Source organism: Oryctolagus cuniculus, chromosome 11 (genome assembly GCF_964237555.1).
Source record: "Oryctolagus cuniculus chromosome 11, mOryCun1.1, whole genome shotgun sequence".
NCBI classification, from domain to species: Eukaryota; Metazoa; Chordata; class Mammalia; order Lagomorpha; family Leporidae; genus Oryctolagus; species Oryctolagus cuniculus.
The window spans coordinates 50,363,511-50,373,774 of record NC_091442.1 but is presented as its reverse complement, the minus strand read 5'-3'; the positions used below and the strand labels follow the sequence as shown (position 1 = coordinate 50,373,774).

General features: G+C 43.0%; 1 pseudogene; it reads right to left on the bottom strand.

The window, feature by feature from the left end:
• Positions 1-1,252: 1,252 nt before the first annotated feature.
• The window catches only part of LOC138844343 (alpha-actinin-4-like), a 35,964-nt pseudogene continuing 26,952 nt past the window's right edge, over positions 1,253-10,264 (bottom strand).

Here is a 10,264-nt window from a genome sequence, read left to right as displayed (position 1 = left end):
AAATCCACTGACAGAAAAAAACCTAAACTTCAGAACTGAATTACCAACAAGCTGCTGTCTCTTGACTTTGTTTTAGCAGTTATGAATTCTTCCCCAATCATTCATTCAGTTGGCCAGCAGGGAATATTCTGAATAACAACTCCTCTCCATTTTTAGCAATCAAACCTTCACAGAAACAAATGATGAAGAAACTTCAAGACTTAAAAGCAAAATGCCCTACTTGTGTAGTCCGAGGTACAAAGAAACCAGCAAGATTCTTTTTCAGTTAATTACAAATCATGATGCAAATATTAGCCCTAGATCCTTTTTCAATCATTTCTTTTATAAATTTTATTTAAAGTATGCAGGTTTCATGTATTTCATATCTACATTTTCATGGAAACATTGTCAGTAGATTACTAACACCCTTGTATTAAATATGAGAAAAATTTCTCAAGAAAATCTCTATTCAGCTATAATAAATGTTAACTTTTTATTGTATTTAAGTTACACAATTTTCATGTATATATACACATACATGTGTATATATGTATATATACATGTATATATATACATACATGTGTATATATGTATATATACATGTATATATATAGATATATGGACACACACAGATTTAGGTACATAGTGATACTTCCCACTCTACCCTCCTTCCCACTCTCCAACACTTCTTCCTCCTCCTTCTCTTATTCCCACTCTTAATTTTTACAAAAATCTATCTTCAGTACAATATGTACTCATATGGTTAACCCCACACTAAGTAAAGAGTTCATCAAATAATATGAGAAAAAAAGCACTGTCCCACAACACTTGAGATAAGTGCTATAAAATTAACATTTTAAAATTCATTAATATAGGCCGGCGCCGCGGCTCACTAGGCTAATCCTCCGCCTTGCGGTGCCGGCACACCAGGTTCTAGTCCCGGTCAGGGCACCGGATTCTGTCCCGGTTGCCCCTCTTCCAGGCCAGCTCTCTGCTATGGCCAGGGAGTGCAGTGGAGGATGGCCCAAGTGCTTGGGCCCTGCACCCCATGGGAGACCAGGATAAGTACCTGGCTCCTGCCATTGGATCAGCGCGGTGCGCCGGCCGCAGCGCGTTGGCAGCAGCCATTGGAGGGTGAACCATCGGCAAAGGAAGACCTTTCTCTCCGTCTCTCTCTCTCACTGTCCGCTCTGCCTGTCAAAAAAAAATTCATTAATATAAGGAGAACAGATTTCATGTGTTTCAAAGATTCAATTCTAAGAATGAAATGATATTTTTGGCTGGCAACAGTGCCGGGTTCTAGTCTCGGTTGCTCCTCTTCCATTCCAGCTCTCTGCTGTGGCCCAGAAGGCCAGAGGAGAATGGCCCAGGTGCTTGGGGCCCTGCACCCGCTTGGGAGACCAGAAGACGCACTTGGCTCCTGGCTTCAGATTGGCGTAGCGCCAGCTGTAGTAACCATTTGGGGAGTGAACCAACAAAGGGAAGACCTCTCTCTCTCTCTCTCTCTCTCTCTCTCTAACTCTACCTGTCAAATAAATTTTTAAAAAATGATATTTCTCTCCTTCCCTACATTTCCCCTTCCTTTCATTCTTATATATTTTTATAATACTTCCAATTTATTTTATAATCACAGGCTTAAAGCCTCACAAAAAAAGGAGTTCAAGAAGTAAAAATTAGAAAGACAGCTGTTCTGCAGGAATATGACAAGGGCTATAAGGAATAATCAAATATTAAGATGTGAATTTCACTCCTGTATATTATTTTTGGTACTCCATATAATAGCTGTCACGAATCAAAAAAAACTTGGTGTTTTCTTTTTCTTTTTTCTTTTCTTTTTCTTTTTTTGACAGGCAGAGTGGACAGTGAGAGAGAGACAGAGAGAAAGGTCTTCCTTTTGCCGTTGGTTCACCCTCCAATGGCCGCTGCGGCTGGCGCACTGCGCTGATCCGATGGCAGGAGCCAGGTACTTCTCCTGGTCTCCCATGGGGTGCAGGGCCCAAGCACTTGAGCCATCCTCCACTGCACTCCCTGGCCACAGCAGAGAGCTGGCCTGGAAGAGGGGCAACTGGGACAGAATCCGGCGCCCCGACCGGGACTAGAACCTGGTGTGCCTGCGCCGCAAGGCGGAGGATTACCCTAGTGAGCCACGGCGCCAGCCTATTTTTTTTTTTTAAATATTACGCGTTTATTATCTTGTCCCCAGAAGGGTTGTTTATCCAGAAACCAAGAAGAAAAATAACCAATCAGAACAAACTAAAAAAAATAAATAAATAAAGTGGGGGGAACAAAACCATCAACTACCAGACAGCCAGGCCGGCAGCCCATCGACCCAGGGCCCGGTGGCCAACACAATGGCGGCCGGGGGTAGCCAATCAGCTATGTCTTCATTATGAGCACGAGAGAGGTGGCAAAGATAGCTAGGTGAATATATATTTATATAATAAATCCGTAAGCTAATAAAGTAAATAGTAATTTTCTAAGGTTTTTTTTTTGTTTTTTTTTTTTTGTGTGTGTTTGTTTTTTTGTGTGTTTTTTTTTTGTTTTTTTTTTTTTTGTAAATTTTTAAATTTTGTATGTCTGTTGGGTTCTTGTGTTTCTTGGCCCTTAAAAAACCTGAGACCCTGAGTCCAGACAAAGCAAGGCCAGCTCTGGCAGAGAAGGGGCTGGAGCCCCTCTTCTCCTGGCAACTGTGAGTCAGGCAAGGGGGAGGAGAGGAGGGAGCTGGGGGGGGCAGGGTCCCTAGTCCCATGGAGTAGCTGTGGCGCCCTCTGTGGCGCCCTCTTTGGGCAGCTCCGGGACAAGGCATGTGGGGCTCTGGCCTGGGTGTGGAGGGGCAGAGGGGCCCTGTTGTCCTCTCCACGTGGGTTAAAAAAGCACATCACCCCGAGTCGGGGCACCGGATTCTGTCCCAGTTGCCCCTCTTCCAGGCCAGCTCTCTGCTGTGGCCTGGGAGTGCAGTGGAGGATGGCCCAAGTGCTTGGGCCCTGCACCCCATGGGAGACCAGGAAAAGCACTTGGCTCCTAGCTCCTGCCATCGGATCAGGGCAGTGCGCTGGCCGCGGCGGCCATTGGAGGGTGAACCAACGGCAAAAGGAAGACCTTTCTCTCTGTCTCTCTGTCTCACTGTCCACTCTGCCTGTCAAAAAAATTTTAAAAAAATAAAATAAAATAAAATAAAATAAAATATCACACCACCACATCACATGTACTTCCCAGAGCACAGTGCCGATCCAGAAAGTCATCCTTGTCGTACCCTGGTGGACACGGAGGCCCCTTCCAGCCCACCCAGAGAGAGAGAGGTGTGCCTGCCCCAGCCCCTCCCTGTCCACCCCTCACCCCCAAAAGGACTGACAGTGCTTTGCATAGATACAGAGTCAGAGGAGCAGGAGGGGTCTCCCCAGCCCCTCCTGGAAGCGTGAGGAGGGCTCAACCGGGGGTCTCTCTGTAGGGGCCCTCACAGGCTGCTCTCACCTTACAGGGCTGTGGGGAAGGACCTGTAGTCGAGGGCGCCGGGCACCACACTGGGGCCCTGGTAGGGACCATGCGATGCAGTACTCGGCCTGGTTGGGGGGCAGCTCCCTCTGTAGCTCCTTGGCAGTGATGAAGTTCTTGTCCCTGGCCAGGACCTTGAAGGAGGCAACGACCTGGTCGGCCATGACCGTGTCCGTGGTCTTCCTGGACAGGAAGTCGATGAAGGCTTGGAAGGTCACGAGGCCGCTGTGGTTGGGGTCAACCACACTCAGGACGCGGTTGAACGGGGCGTTGTCCTGCCGGTCGTTCTCCACCTCGTAGCCCAGGCTGATGAGGCAGGCCCTGAACTCCTCAGGCCCCAGCGCCCCACCATGGTCCTTGTCGAAGTGGTTGAAGGACGCCCGGAACTCTTGCATCTGCTCCTGGCTGATGCTCTGGGCATCGCAGTGAGGATCTGGTTCTCCACCTCATTGACGGTGCGGGCGATGGTGGTGAGCAGCTGCTCCCAGCCCACGCGGATGTGCTCCATGGCGTAGTTCGTGTGCTTGTTGTCGAAAATGAGCGCCTCCTGGATGCGCCGGTGCTGCTGCTCGAGCAGGTCCAGGTTGGGCTTGTAGTCCACGATGCTGCGCTCCTACTGCTTCAGGTGGCTCAGCTGGTCCTCCTGGGGGCCGTGCATCTCGACGGAGATGCGCCCGATCTCCGCCACCTTGGTCTGGATCCAGGGCCCCACGATGTTGGCCTGGCTGGCGAGCTGGCGGCGGAGGTGCTCGTTGGACTGCTGCTTGCTCTGCTCCTCCAGAAGTGCGTGGTCCCGCTTTGGCACCAGCTGCTGCAAGTTACCAAGTGTAATGGTCTGCAGGGTCATTCAATTTGTTGCGAAACACAGGATATTCTTTTATGGCTGAGTAGTAGTCCATCGTGTGTCTACACAACATTCTCTTTACCCAGTCATCAGTTGATATATATCAGGGCTTATTCCATATCGTAGCTATTATAAATGAAGTTGTGTTAAACAATAGGGGTGCAGATAACACTCTGATGTGCTGATTTCATTTCCTTTGGTTTTCTTCTCAGAATCTAGATATTTTCTGATTTCTGAGGAATCTAAATATTGTCTTCAATAATAGTTGTACTAGATTACATTACTACCAACACTGTATAATGATGCCATATTCTACACATCCTCAACAGCTTTTGTTAATTTTTTTATGCTAGTCATCCTAACTGAGCTGAGGTAAAACATTGTGTATTTTATTTGGACCTGCCTCATGACTAGTGATCCTAAGCACTTTTTCTTAATGTGTCTGTTGACCGTATTAATTTCATGCTTTGAAAAATGCTTGTTCATGTCTTCAACAAACTGATGATGCAACTCACAGAATAGGAGAAAATATTCTGAATCTATGCATCTTATAAAGGATTAATATGAAGAATATATAAGGAGATCTAGAAACTCAGCAACAACATGGCAAACAATCTGGGAAAGAAGTGGGCAAATGATATGAACAGCCTTCACTTTTTTTTGTATGTTTGTTCTTTACTTGAGTTTTGGTTAATTTACAAGTACATCATCCAATGCCTGTATGTTTCAAATAGATGCTAATTTATTATTCTTAATGAATAAAAAGCTCTTGAATATGTAACTGAAATGTAGTAGTGACATTGGAGTTTTGGTTTTTTAATTTTTACTTTTTAAAATTTTATTTATCTAAAGAGAACAGATTAAAATATTTAATAGGCACAATTCTAATAAGATAACCATACTTCCTTCTCCCCCCGCAACTACCTCTACTTTCCATAATGGTTATATTAGTTTACACTCCCATCAACACTATACTAGGGTACTTACTCATTTTTACACATCTTTTCCAGCATTTATAATTTTGTTTCTTTCTTTCTTTTCTTTCTTTCTTTTTTTTTTTTTTTTTTTTTTTTGACAGGCAGAGTGGACAGTGAGAGAGAGAGACAGAGAGAAAGGTCTTCCTTTGCCGTTGGTTCACCCTCCAGTGGCCGCCGAGGCCTGTGCGCTGCGGCCGGCGCACTGAGCTGATCCAATGGCAGGAGCCAGGGTGCAGGGTCCAAGCACTTGGGCCATCCTCCACTGCACTCCCTGGCCACAGCAGAGAGCTGGCCTGGAAGAGGGGCAACCGGGACAGAATCTGGCACCCTGACTGGGACTAGAACCCGGTGTGCCGGCGCCCCAAGGTGGAGGATTAGCCTAGTGAGCCGCGGCGCTGGCCAGCATTTATAACTTTTTAAGTTATGGATGACAGCCATTCCAATAGGGTAAGGTGGCATTTTGATCATATTAAGTCTTCTAATCTACAAACATGGAAGATTCTTACTCTGTATTTTTGGCTATTTCTTTCATTTATGCTTTGTAAGTTTAATTATAAAAAATTTTTACATCCTTTGCTAAATTTAATCTAAAGTATTAACAATTTTTGTAGCTCTTATTCAAGGGAGTGGTCAAATTATTTCCAAGTCATGGTATTTTTGTATATAAAAATGCTATTGATTTTTCTGTGTTTTTATAATCTACAACTTTGCCAAACTCTCTCATTAGTTCCAATAATCTCTTAGTGTATTCTTTTGTTTTTGAGAAGTGTGTGCTGCACTGACCCGAAGCCAGGAGCCAGGTGCTTCCTCCTGGTTTCCCTTGTGGGTGCAGAGCCCAAGCACTTGGGCCATCCTCCATTGCACTCCCGGGCCACAGCAGAGAGTTGGACTGGAAGAGGAGCAACCGGGACAGAATCCTGCTCCCCAACCAGGACTAGTACCCAGGGTGCTGGCGCCGCAGGCAGAGGATTAACCTTGTGAGCCCTGGTGCAGGCCTAATATCTACTTTTGATTTACATTTCCATGGAATATTTTTTTCAACATCTCACTTTTCAGTCTGTGTGTATCCTTGTTGCTGGGGTGTGTTTCTTATAGGCAGCTTAAAAATATTTTTTAAGTGCAGCCAACCAGCATGTCTTTTTTTTTAATTGGAGAGTGTAGTTCATTTACATTCAAAGATATTATTGATAAGTAATGACTTGGGATTAGCATTTTTCTTTAATATTCTTATGGTTTTGGATCTTCTTCTTATTTTTACTAGGAAATTTTCTGCCTTCACTTTTTTTCACCATGCTGGTCATCTTTCTCTGTTTCTGTGTAGCACCTCTTTAAATATCATTTGTAAGGTTCGCAAGAGTGGTAGCAAATTCTTTCAATTTTTGATTGTTTTGGAAGATCTTTGTTTTACCTTCATTTAAAAAATGTGTGTACTTTACTGAGCACATTATTCTGGGCTGCCAATTTTTTTTTTTGGCTTAAGGACTTGAAATGTATCTATTTTCTCACACCCTGTAGAGTTTCTGTGCAGAAATCTGCTGTGAATCTTATTGAAGATCCTTTAAAGGTAATCTGACATCTCTCTCTCGAAACTTTAGGATCTTATCTTTTTTTAAATATTTTTAAATAGACTTACAGAGATTAAGGAGAGAGAGAGGAAGAGAGGGAGGGAGAGAGAGAGACAGAGAGAAAGAAAGAGAAAGAGAAAGAGAAAGAGAAAGAGAAAGAGAAAGAGAAAGAGAAAGAGAAAGAGAAAGAGAAAGAGAAAGAGAAAGAGAAAGAGAAAGAGAAAGAGAGAGAGAATGCCCAAGACTGGCTGATGCTGAACTCAGGAGCCAGAAATGTCCTCTGGGTCTTTCAGGCTTGTGACGGGGCACAAACACTTCAGCCATCTTCTTCTGCTTTTCCCAGGCCATAAGCAGAGAATTGGATTGGAAGTGGAACATCTAGGACATGAACCGACGTCCATATGGGATGCTAGCATTGCAGGCTTAGGCTTTACCTGCTGTACAACAATATCAGCCCTTGTGTTTATCTTTTGGATGTTTGAATATAATGCTTCATGGTGATCATTCTCTGATCATGTCTAATTGATTTTCTATGTGCTTCCTCTAATTGGATGTCTGTATCTGTTTTTTACAACATTAATAAATTTTCTAATTACTTCAATGAACAGATTTTCTAAGCCAATCTGTTGGCATAAAGATATTTGTCATAATTCCTGATTTTTCTTTTTATTCTGTGGTATCCATTGTAATATCTTGTTTTTCATCTCTGTTTTTATGATTTTGAGTCTTTTCCTTTATTTTTGCTTAGTTGGGCTAGTGGTGTAATGATTTCAGCTTTTTAAAAAAATAGCTCTTGGGGCCGACACCATGGCTCACTTGGTTAATCCTATGCCTGCGGCACTGGCATCCCATATAGGCACTGGGTTCTAGTCCTGGTTACTTCTTCCAGTCCAGCTCTCTGCTGTGACCCGAGAAGGCAGTGGAAGATGGCCCAAGTGCTTGGGTCCCTGCACCCGCATGGGAGACCAGGAAGAAGCACCTGGCTCCTGGCTTCGGATCAGCGTAGTTCTGGCCATAGCAGCCATTTGGGGGGTGAACCAACGGAAGGAAGACCATTCTCTCTGTCTCTCTCTCTCACTGTATAACTCTATCTGTCAAATAAAAAAATAAAAAAAGTTCTTTGTCATATTGATATTTTGTCTCTTATTTATGTTAAGTTTTATTTATTTCTTCACTATTTTTATTATTTATTTACTCTTACTAATTTGGGGTTTTGCTTGTTTTTGTTTTTAAGTCCTTTAGATGCATTTTTGATCATTTTTATGAAGGCTTTTGAATTTCTTGATCTCTGTACAAACTACTAATAGCATTTTTCTGAACAATGCTTTTGTACTATCACTTAAGTTTCAGTATGTCATATACTCATATCCATTCATTTTTAGGATTTATTTTATTTTCCCTTTGATTTCTCTTATGACCCATTGGTTATTCAGGACCATGTTGCTCAGTATTCATGTGTTTGCATATTTCCAGTTTCTTATGTTGTTCATTTCCAGCTTCATTCAATTGTGATCAGGAAAGATACATGGCATAGTTTTTTTAATTTGTTGAGATTTGTTTTATAGCCTAGCAAATGTTCTTTCCTAGAGAAAGTTCCACGCACTGATGAAAAGAATGTATATTCTGCAACCTTATGATGAAATGATCTGTGGTAATCAAGAGGTCAGTAGTTTAATTAGCTCTGCTATTTCTTCGTTGAGTTGTTGTGTAGTTGATCTGTCCATTGATGAATGTGGGGTTTGGTATTCCCCCATTGTTACTGTTTTGGAGTTTATGTCTCCCTTTAGATCTATTAATATATATGTATATATAAGTGTGTGTGTGTGTGTGTATGTATAAAATAGACAAGCACCCTAGCATTGGTTGTATGTATACTTACTATAATCATGTCTTCCTGTTGAATTGATCCATTATTACATAATGTCTTTATCTATTTTAACATTTTTGTTAAAGTCTGTCCTGTTTGATATTATGGTGGCTACTGCTGTTTGTTTTTCCTTTCCATAACCATTGAATAACTTTTCCCATTCATTTTCTGAATCATTTTTGGTGAGGAGTGTTTCCTGCATGCAGCCAGATATGTTCTTTTGTTATCTATTCAGTCAGTTGGTATCTTTTAATTGGAGAATTTAAGCCATTTATAGTCAAGGTTATTATTGATAAGTAATGACTTGTTCCTGCCATTTTCCCGTAAATATTCCTGTTGTTTGCTTTGGAATTCCTTCGTACATAAAATAGGAGATTTTTCTGCTTTCACATTCTTTCATAAATCACACTATCTTTCTCTGTTTCTAGGTGTAGCACATCCTTAAGTATCATTTGTAAGACTGGATGAGTGGTGACAAATTCTTTCAATTTCTTTCTTGTTTTGGAAGGTCTTTATTTTACCTTCATTAATAAAATAGAGCTTTGCTGGGTACAGTATTTTCAGATGATGATTTTTTTTTTCTTTTAGGACTTGAACTGCATCTCTCCATTCTTTCCAAGCTTATAGGATTTCTGATGAGAAATCATCTCTCAATCCAATTGGAGATGCTTTGAACATAGTCTGGCATTTCTATCATACATGTTTTAGGGTCTTTTCTTTATATTTTACTTTGAAGTTCTGACTATAATCCGATGTAGTGAAGCTCTTTTCTGGTCATTTTTAAGACATTCTGGGGGGGCGGAGCCAAGATGGCGGAATAGTGAGGGCGCGCACCGATAGTGCGGGAAAATTTAGTTTAATAAAAGGGGAGTTACGGTAGCCTCAGAAAAAGAACCAGGAAAATATTGCAGAGGAAACTCTCCTGGATCGAGTGGCTGTGAATCGGAGGACCTACTGGGAGAACAAGGTCGCCCACCGCGCGGAAGCTGAGCCCCGGGAGCTGCGGGAGCCGCAGGGTCTGCGTGCCAGTGCAGGAAGGGGAATGCATGTCACACAGACACCAGCGGGGAGAGTTGGGACGTCCAGGGCTCTGAGTCCACACATCGGCGCTGGAAGGGGAGGTGAGCTCAATAACCCGAGATATTGGCGGGGAAACGGGGGTCAGAATCTACAGGGGAGCCGGAAAGTGCAGCAAACTCACTACCGAAAAGAAGGAAAAAAAGGTTGGGGGTTTCTCTCACCGCCAACCTTGCAAAGGTTGCAAGGCTGCAGGCTTGAGTTTGCAAGAGACAAAGAGCAGGCCCCCTCTCTGGATTTACACAACAACAGGGGAGAGCTAAGGAACTGAGTCACTGCAATTCAGTAGCCTAGGCAACCCAGTGGGAGTCCAGAGGAGAAAGGGAGCCTACACAGACTCTTTGGGTAGAAGCCAGACTGGAAGCTAAATACCATCAATTCTGCACAGCCGTTCCGTGCAGTATTACTTACCCCCTGAAAATATAAATAAATAAATAAATAAATAGAGATTTACCACGCATAA